The sequence below is a fragment of the Schistocerca gregaria genome, unplaced genomic scaffold, assembly GCF_023897955.1.
Source record: "Schistocerca gregaria isolate iqSchGreg1 unplaced genomic scaffold, iqSchGreg1.2 ptg000174l, whole genome shotgun sequence".
Lineage (NCBI taxonomy): Eukaryota > Metazoa > Arthropoda > Insecta > Orthoptera > Acrididae > Schistocerca > Schistocerca gregaria.
Window position 1 is genome coordinate 2,796,061 of NW_026061726.1, and position 9,895 is coordinate 2,805,955.

At 48.7% G+C, this 9,895-nt stretch overlaps 1 non-coding gene across 1 annotated transcript; it reads right to left on the reverse strand.

Moving 5' to 3' along the window:
• Positions 1–1,402: 1,402 nt before the first annotated feature.
• Trnaa-ggc (transfer RNA alanine (anticodon GGC)) lies at positions 1,403–1,474 on the reverse strand. The gene has a single exon. It is a non-coding gene; the product is annotated as a tRNA-Ala (tRNA).
• Positions 1,475–9,895: the final 8,421 nt, after the last annotated feature.

Here is a 9,895-nt window from a genome sequence, read left to right on the forward strand (position 1 = left end):
ACCCGTTCATATACACAAAAGTAGCAAGTAGTTTCGATGCTCTGGTATTACAAATGAAAATTCCGTCTGTTTTTAACGTCTTAAATTGAAAGAGCCGTCACAAATTGCTCCGTTTTCACTCCTTGACGACAATCATACAGCACCTGAGGTAACAAACATATCTCGAGCCCCATTGTGCACTCCATTATTCATGCCAACTCAGTGCCTCGCTCTTTACTACTGTGTACCAATCTTGTCGTCCAACTGCAAAACACTGGGCCACAATAAGTTTCCGCGTCTCCATTGCACTGCGCATACTACGAAACGCTCCCCAAACTTGGCACTCACCCTCGCAGCCGACTTTCCACGACGCTCACGCAACGCTCACGCTAGTGACAGCATTATTTATAGTTCGACGTCGCGCCAAAGCGAATGAGCACATTTCGCCTACGGCTTAGGCCGCCCTCCTAGTGTGGCTGCTCGGTGTCTGCAGGCAGCGAGGGTCTGCAAGCTTCCTGTGTTCGCACCTATGTCACCTGTTCTTGCTTGTCAGAGACAGACTACCGCAAAACATACAACTCACTCCATGAATTGATTGCTACGCCATCTGTTATCAGCAGTCACAACTAACAACACCAGTAGCAGCTGACTGCATGCAAAGAATAGGAATGTGCAGTGGAATTTACGTGAACTCAGCGCAAGGCAGATCTTTCCGACATAGGCTTGAGAATCTTACAGGAACACTTGTACTGTTTCTAAATTAAGTGTAGGCGTGGGAGGAGGGTGCTTCCTGCGCACTAATAACAGCACGCTTGTCAATTGTGGATGCTAATCATTCGCTTGTATCTTCCTAGACACATCTGCTGGTTGTGAATTATTCCACTTGCATGGCAAGGTGCGCATGTAGGTGTGTTAAAAATTCTGAAAGCACTGGGTATTGAACCCAGTTCCTCTCGCATACTAAGCGAGCGCTCTACCATCTGAGCTACGCCCGCCCCCCCGAAGACTAATGGTGCTACATACAGCCATATAGACGACACAGACCCTTGCACTCCCATTATTCAGCAGACAAACACTACTCTCTATGTATCCGCTAGGGTGTCTTTCAGGTTTCGTGCATTCTGTATCGAATCGTAGTTGGCCACAATGAAAGTGGCACGTATAACGTCGAAAATAGAATTCGGACACCGCTCTGAGTAAGACCAACGTGTTGTCCACCCTCTAGACTTCAATGAGGTTAAGCCGCGATACCTAAGACAGATCTGCACTCGATGACACCTCGATAACAGCCGGTCCCCACACTTACATCTTGCTCTCCTTACGTCAGTATACATCATATCAGTCTGTGACGCTGGCTTTGCAACATCTTGCGTGCCTTTAGGTTCGCCGCGACCAACACTTACCATGCACTGACCACAAAAAATGTAGGCGCAGCGGCTTGAACACTGGACCTTTCACATGCCAAGCGAACGCTCTACCAACTGAGCTACGCCCCATGCACGAGCAAACTGCGCTATTCCCCATTCTTTGCGACTCAGATGCGCACGGACACGATGGTTGGTTGGTTTGTAGCGGTGAAGGGAGCAGAGTACAAAGGCGCGGACCCGTTCATATACACAAAAGTACCAAGTAGTTTCGATGCTCTGGTATTACAAATGAAAATTCCGTCTGTTTTTAACGTCTTAAATTGAAAGAGCCGTCACAAATTGCTCCGTTTTCACTCCTTGACGACAATCATACAGCACCTGAGGTAACAAACACATCTCGAGCCCCATTGTGCACTCCATTATTCATGCCAACTCAGTGCCTCGCTCTTTACTACTGTGTACCAATCTTGTCGTCCAACTGCAAAACACTGGGCCACAATAAGTTTCCGCGTCTCCATTGCACTGCGCATACTACGAAACGCTCCCCAAACTTGGCACTCACCCTCGCAGCCGACTTTCCACGACGCTCACGCAACGCTCACGCTAGTGACAGCATTATTTATAGTTCGACGTCGCGCCAAAGCGAATGAGCACATTTCGCCTACGGCTTAGGCCGCCCTCCTAGTGTGGCTGCTCGGTGTCTGCAGGCAGCGAGGGTCTGCAAGCTTCCTGTGTTCGCACCTATGTCACCTGTGCTTGCTTGTCAGAGACAGACTACCGCAAAACATACAACTCACTCCATGAATTGATTGCTACGGCATCTGTTATCAGCAGTCACAACTAACAACACCAGTAGCAGCTGACTGCATGCAAAGAATAGGAATGTGCAGTGGAATTTACGTGAACTCAGCGCAAGGCAGATCTTTCCGACATAGGCTTGAGAATCTTACAGGAACACTTGTACTGTTTCTAAATTAAGTGTAGGCGTGGGAGGAGGGTGCTTCCTGCGCACTAATAACAGCACGCTTGTCAATTGTGGATGCTAATCATTCGCTTGTATCTTCCTAGACACATCTGCTGGTTGTGAATTATTCCACTTGCATGGCAAGGTGCGCATGTAGGTGTGTTAAAAATTCTGAAAGCACTGGGTATTGAACCCAGTTCCTCTCACATCCTAAGCGAGCGCTCTACCATCTGAGCTACGCCCGCCCCCCTGAAGACTAATGGTGCTACATACAGCCATATAGACGACACAGACCCTTGCACTCCCATTATTCAGCAGACAAACACTACTCTCTATGTATCCGTTAGGGTGTCTTTCAGGTTTCGTGCATTCTGTATCGAATCGTAGTTGGCCACAATGAAAGTGGCACGTATAACGTCGAAAATAGAATTCGGACACCGCTCTGAGTAAGACCAACGTGTTGTCCACCCTCTAGACTTCAATGAGGTTAAGCCGCGATACCTAAGACAGATCTGCACTCGATGACACCTCGATAACAGCCGGTTCCCACACTTACATCTTGCTCTCCTTACGTCAGTATACATCATATCAGTCTGTGACGCTGGCTTTGCAACATCTTGCGTGCCTTTAGGTTCGCCGCGACCAACACTTACCATGCACTGACAACAAAAAATGTAGGCGCCGCGGCTTGAACACTGGAACTTTCACATGCCAAGCGAACGCTCTACCAACTGAGCTACGCCCCATACACGAGCAAACTGCGCTATTCCCCATTCTTTGCGACTCAGATGCGCACGGACACGATGGTTGGTTGGTTTGTAGCGGTGAAGGGAGCAGAGTACAAAGGCGCGGACCCGTTCATATACACAAAAGTACCAAGTAGTTTCGATGCTCTGGTATTACAAATGAAAATTCCGTCTGTTTTTAACGTCTTAAATTGAAAGAGCCGTCACAAATTGCTCCGTTTTCACTCCTTGACAACAATCATACAGCACCTGAGGTAACAAACACATCTCGAGCCCCATTGTGCACTCCATTATTCATGCCAACTCAGTGCCTCGCTCTTTACTACTGTGTACCAATCTTGTCGTCCAACTGCAAAACACTGGGCCACAATAAGTTTCCGCGTCTCCATTGCACTGCGCATACTACGAAACGCTCCCCAAACTTGGCACTCACCCTCGCAGCCGACTTTTCCGACTTTCCACGACGCTCACGCTAGTGACAGCATTATTTATAGTTCGACGTCGCGCCAAAGCGAATGAGCACATTTCGCCTACGGCTTAGGCCGCCCTCCTAGTGTGGCTGCTCGGTGTCTGCAGGCAGCGAGGGTCTGCAAGCTTCCTGTGTTCGCACCTATGTCACCTGTGCTTGCTTGTCAGAGACAGACTACCGCAAAACATACAACTCACTCCATGAATTGATTGCTACGCCATCTGTTATCAGCAGTCACAACTAACAACACCAGTAGCAGCTGACTGCATGCAAAGAATAGGAATGTGCAGTGGAATTTACGTGAACTCAGCGCAAGGCAGATCTTTCCGACATAGGCTTGAGAATCTTACAGGAACACTTGTACTGTTTCTAAATTAAGTGTAGGCGTGGGAGGAGGGTGCTTCCTGCGCACTAATAACAGCACGCTTGTCAATTGTGGATGCTAATCATTCGCTTGTATCTTCCTAGACACATCTGCTGGTTGTGAATTATTCCACTTGCATGGCAAGGTGCGCATGTAGGTGTGTTAAAAATTCTGGTAGCACTGGGTATTGATCCCAGTTCCTCTCGCATACTAAGCGAGCGCTCTACCATCTGAGCTACGCCCGCCCCCCCGAAGACTAATGGTGCTACATACAGCCATATAGACGACACAGACCCTTGCACTCCCATTATTCAGCAGACAAACACTACTCTCTATGTATCCGTTAGGGTGTCTTTCAGGTTTCGTGCATTCTGTATCGAATCGTAGTTGGCCACAATGAAAGTGGCACGTATAACGTCGAAAATAGAATTCGGACACCGCTCTGAGTAAGACCAACGTGTTGTCCACCCTCTAGACTTCAATGAGGTTAAGCCGCGATACCTAAGACAGATCTGCACTCGATGACACCTCGATAACAGCCGGTCCCCACACTTACATCTTGCTCTCCTTACGTCAGTATACATCATATCAGTCTGTGACGCTGGCTTTGCAGCATCTTGCGTGCCTTTAGGTTCGCCGCGACCAACACTTACCATGCACTGACCACAAAAAATGTAGGCGCCGCGGCTTGAACACTGGACCTTTCCCATGCCAAGCGAACGCTCTACCAACTGAGCTACGCCCCATGCACGAGCAAACTGCGCTATTCCCCATTCTTTGCGACTCAGATGCGCACGGACACGATGGTTGGTTGGTTTGTAGCGGTGAAGGGAGCAGAGTACAAAGGCGCGGATCCGTTCATATACACAAAAGTACCAAGTAGTTTCGATGCTCTGGTATTACAAATGCAAATTCCGTCTGTTTTTAACGTCTTAAATTGAAAGAGCCGTCACAAATTGCTCCGTTTTCACTCCTTGACGACAATCATACAGCACCTGAGGTAACAAACACATCTCGAGCCCCATTGTGCACTCCATTATTCATGCCAACTCAGTGCCTCGCTCTTTACTACTGTGTACCAATCTTGTCGTCCAACTGCAAAACACTGGGCCACATTAAGTTTCCGCGTCTCCATTGCACTGCGCATACTACGAAACGCTCCCCAAACTTGGCACTCACCCTCGCAGCCGACTTTTCCGACTTTCCACGACGCTCATGCAACGCTCACGCTAGTGACAGCATTATTTATAGTTCGACGTCGCGCCAAAGCGAATGAGCACATTTCGCCTACGGCTTAGGCCGCCCTCCTAGTGTGGCTGCTCGGTGTCTGCAGGCAGCGAGGGTCTGCAAGCTCCCTGTGTTCGCACCTATGTCACCTGTGCTTGCTTGTCAGAGACAGACTACCGCAAAACATACAACTCACTCCATGAATTGATTGCTACGGCATCTGTTATCAGCAGTCACAACTAACAACACCAGTAGCAGCTGACTGCATGCAAAGAATAGGAATGTGCAGTGGAATTTACGTGAACTCAGCGCAAGGCAGATCTTTCCGACATAGGCTTGAGAATCTTACAGGAACACTTGTACTGTTTCTAAATTAAGTGTAGGCGTGGGAGGAGGGTGCTTCCTGCGCACTAATAACAGCACGCTTGTCAATTGTGGATGCTAATCATTCGCTTGTATCTTCCTAGACACATCTGCTGGTTGTGAATTATTCCACTTGCATGGCAAGGTGCGCATGTAGGTGTGTTAAAAATTCTGGTAGCACTGGGTATTGATCCCAGTTCCTCTCGCATACTAAGCGAGCGCTCTACCATCTGAGCTACGCCCGCCCCCCCGAAGACTAATGGTGCTACATACAGCCATATAGACGACACAGACCCTTGCACTCCCATTATTCAGCAGACAAACACTACTCTCTATGTATCCGTTAGGGTGTCTTTCAGGTTTCGTGCATTCTGTATCGAATCGTAGTTGGCCACAATGAAAGTGGCACGTATAACGTCGAAAATAGAATTCGGACACCGCTCTGAGTAAGACCAACGTGTTGTCCACCCTCTAGACTTCAATGAGGTTAAGCCGCGATACCTAAGACAGATCTGCACTCGATGACACCTCGATAACAGCCGGTCCCCACACTTACATCTTGCTCTCCATACGTCAGTATACATCATATCAGTCTGTGACGCTGGCTTTGCAACATCTTGCGTGCCTTTAGGTTCGCCGCGACCAACACTTACCATGCACTGACAACAAAAAATGTAGGCGCCGCGGCTTGAACACTGGACCTTTCACATGCCAAGCGAACGCTCTACCAACTGAGCTACGCCCCATACACGAGCAAACTGCGCTATTCCCCATTCTTTGCGACTCAGATGCGCACGGACACGATGGTTGGTTGGTTTGTAGCGGTGAAGGGAGCAGAGTACAAAGGCGCGGACCCGTTCATATACACAAAAGTACCAAGTAGTTTCGATGCTCTGGTATTACAAATGAAAATTCCGTCTGTTTTTAACGTCTTAAATTGAAAGAGCCGTCACAAATTGCTCCGTTTTCACTCCTTGACGACAATCATACAGCACCTGAGGTAACAAACACATCTCGAGCCCCATTGTGCACTCCATTATTCATGCCAACTCAGTGCCTCGCTCTTTACTACTGTGTACCAATCTTGTCGTCCAACTGCAAAACACTGGGCCACAATAAGTTTCCGCGTCTCCATTGCACTGCGCATACTACGAAACGCTCCCCAAACTTGGCACTCACCCTCGCAGCCGACTTTTCCGACTTTCCACGACGCTCACGCTAGTGACAGCATTATTTATAGTTCGACGTCGCGCCAAAGCGAATGAGCACATTTCGCCTACGGCTTAGGCCGCCCTCCTAGTGTGGCTGCTCGGTGTCTGCAGGCAGCGAGGGTCTGCAAGCTTCCTGTGTTCGCACCTATGTCACCTGTGCTTGCTTGTCAGAGACAGACTACCGCAAAACATACAACTCACTCCATGAATTGATTGCTACGGCATCTGTTATCAGCAGTCACAACTAACAACACCAGTAGCAGCTGACTGCATGCAAAGAATAGGAATGTGCAGTGGAATTTACGTGAACTCAGCGCAAGGCAGATCTTTCCGACATAGGCTTGAGAATCTTACAGGAACACTTGTACTGTTTCTAAATTAAGTGTAGGCGTGGGAGGAGGGTGCTTCCTGCGCACTAATAACAGCACGCTTGTCAATTGTGGATGCTAATCATTCGCTTGTATCTTCCTAGACACATCTGCTGGTTGTGAATTATTCCACTTGCATGGCAAGGTGCGCATGTAGGTGTTAAAAATTCTGGAAGCACTGGGTATTGATCCCAGTTCCTCTCGCATACTAAGCGAGCGCTCTACCATCTGAGCTACGCCCGCCCCCCCCGAAGACTAATGGTGCTACATACAGCCATATAGACGACACAGACCCTTGCACTCCCATTATTCAGCAGACAAACACTACTCTCTATGTATCCATTAGGGTGTCTTTCAGGTTTCGTGCATTCTGTATCGAATCGTAGTTGGCCACAATGAAAGTGGCACGTATAACGTCGATAATAGAATTCGGACACCGCTCTGAGTAAGACCAACGTGTTGTCCACCCTCTAGACTTCAATGAGGTTAAGCCGCGATACCTAAGACAGATCTGCACTCGATGACACCTCGATAACAGCCGGTCCCCACACTTACATCTTGCTCTCCTTACGTCAGTATACATCATATCAGTCTGTGACGCTGGCTTTGCAACATCTTGCGTGCGTTTAGGTTCGCCGCGACCAACACTTACCATGCACTGACCACAAAAAATGTAGGCGCCGCGGCTTGAACACTGGACCTTTCACATGCCAAGCGAACGCTCTACCAACTGAGCTACGCCCCATGCACGAGCAAACTGCGCTATTCCCCATTCTTTGCGACTCAGATGCGCACGGACACGATGGTTGGTTGGTTTGTAGCGGTGAAGGGAGCAGAGTACAAAGGCGCGGACCCGTTCATATACACAAAAGTACCAAGTAGTTTCGATGCTCTGGTATTACAAATGCAAATTCCGTCTGTTTTTAACGTCTTAAATTGAAAGAGCCGTCACAAATTGCTCCGTTTTCACTCCTTGACGACAATCATACAGCACCTGAGGTAACAAACACATCTCGAGCCCCATTGTGCACTCCATTATTCATGCCAACTCAGTGCCTCGCTCTTTACTACTGTGTACCAATCTTGTCGTCCAACTGCAAAACACTGGGCCACATTAAGTTTCCGCGTCTCCATTGCACTGCGCATACTACGAAACGCTCCCCAAACTTGGCACTCACCCTCGCAGCCGACTTTTCCGACTTTCCACGACGCTCATGCAACGCTCACGCTAGTGACAGCATTATTTATAGTTCGACGTCGCGCCAAAGCGAATGAGCACATTTCGCCTACGGCTTAGGCCGCCCTCCTAGTGTGGCTGCTCGGTGTCTGCAGGCAGCGAGGGTCTGCAAGCTTCCTGTGTTCGCACCTATGTCACCTGTGCTTGCTTGTCAGAGACAGACTACCGCAAAACATACAACTCACTCCATGAATTGATTGCTACGGCATCTGTTATCAGCAGTCACAACTAACAACACCAGTAGCAGCTGACTGCATGCAAAGAATAGGAATGTGCAGTGGAATTTACGTGAACTCAGCGCAAGGCAGATCTTTCCGACATAGGCTTGAGAATCTTACAGGAACACTTGTACTGTTTCTAAATTAAGTGTAGGCGTGGGAGGAGGGTGCTTCCTGCGCACTAATAACAGCACGCTTGTCAATTGTGGATGCTAATCATTCGCTTGTATCTTCCTAGACACATCTGCTGGTTGTGAATTATTCCACTTGCATGGCAAGGTGCGCATGTAGGTGTGTTAAAAATTCTGGTAGCACTGGGTATTGATCCCAGTTCCTCTCGCATACTAAGCGAGCGCTCTACCATCTGAGCTACGCCCGCCCCCCCGAAGACTAATGGTGCTACATACAGCCATATAGACGACACAGACCCTTGCACTCCCATTATTCAGCAGACAAACACTACTCTCTATGTATCCGTTAGGGTGTCTTTCAGGTTTCGTGCATTCTGTATCGAATCGTAGTTGGCCACAATGAAAGTGGCACGTATAACGTCGAAAATAGAATTCGGACACCGCTCTGAGTAAGACCAACGTGTTGTCCACCCTCTAGACTTCAATGAGGTTAAGCCGCGATACCTAAGACAGATCTGCACTCGATGACACCTCGATAACAGCCGGTCCCCACACTTACATCTTGCTCTCCTTACGTCAGTATACATCATATCAGTCTGTGACGCTGGCTTTGCAACATCTTGCGTGCGTTTAGGTTCGCCGCGACCAACACTTACCATGCACTGACAACAAAAAATGTAGGCGCCGCGGCTTGAACACTGGACCTTTCACATGCCAAGCGAACGCTCTACCAACTGAGCTACGCCCCATACACGAGCAAACTGCGCTATTCCCCATTCTTTGCGACTCAGATGCGCACGGACACGATGGTTGGTTGGTTTGTAGCGGTGAAGGGAGCAGAGTACAAAGGCGCGGACCCGTTCATATACACAAAAGTACCAAGTAGTTTCGATGCTCTGGTATTACAAATGAAAATTCCGTCTGTTTTTAACGTCTTAAATTGAAAGAGCCGTCACAAATTGCTCCGTTTTCACTCCTTGACGACAATCATACAGCACCTGAGGTAACAAACACATCTCGAGCCCCATTGTGCACTCCATTATTCATGCCAACTCAGTGCCTCGCTCTTTACTACTGTGTACCAATCTTGTCGTCCAACTGCAAAACACTGGGCCACAATAAGTTTCCGCGTCTCCATTGCACTGCGCATACTACGAAACGCTCCCCAAACTTGGCACTCACCCTCGCAGCCGACTTTTCCGACTTTCCACGACGCTCACGCTAGTGACAGCATTATTTATAGTTCGACGT